General features: G+C 37.8%; 1 protein-coding gene across 1 annotated transcript in view; it reads right to left on the reverse strand.

The window, feature by feature from the left end:
* Positions 1-372, reverse strand: part of LOC117108777 — a 10,190-nt gene extending 9,818 nt beyond the window's left edge. The window contains exon 1 of the mRNA XM_033250926.1: positions 368-372. The gene's annotated coding sequence lies outside the window, so the exon portion shown is untranslated. The remainder of the gene's footprint in view (positions 1-367) is intronic.
* Between the last annotated feature and the right edge of the window lie 9 nt (positions 373-381).

The raw sequence follows: 381 nt of genomic DNA on the forward strand, positions 1-381 counted from the left end.
AACCAAAGCTTTATCAGAGATGAAAAGGTATTTAAAAAAAGCCCAGCAAATTGTAATGGAAGAGAACACAGCCAAATTTGCCTGCCTGCTGTGCTCCGACTGTCTAGTGGCGGTGTGTTCACATAATATATCAACAGTATTCATTTCTAAAAATAGTATCTTTATATAACTATCGCACTCTACGAAGAACTGTCGCGTGGAAAAACCGATAAGCAAACCAACAAATCGTGCTAGGGATATTTGAAAAATCAATCGGAGGGCAGCGGGCATTTTCCAATAGCTGTGCATAAAACGTATTGTTGTAAAATGAGCACAATGCATTTCCTCTCTTTCTGATTTTTGTTATCTTCCCTTTTTTAATACTTACAAGGAAACACCAGC

This window comes from Anneissia japonica, unplaced genomic scaffold (genome assembly GCF_011630105.1).
Source record: "Anneissia japonica isolate Jap-2015-1 unplaced genomic scaffold, ASM1163010v1 scaffold287941_len684077_cov200, whole genome shotgun sequence".
Classification (NCBI taxonomy): domain Eukaryota; kingdom Metazoa; phylum Echinodermata; class Crinoidea; order Comatulida; family Comatulidae; genus Anneissia; species Anneissia japonica.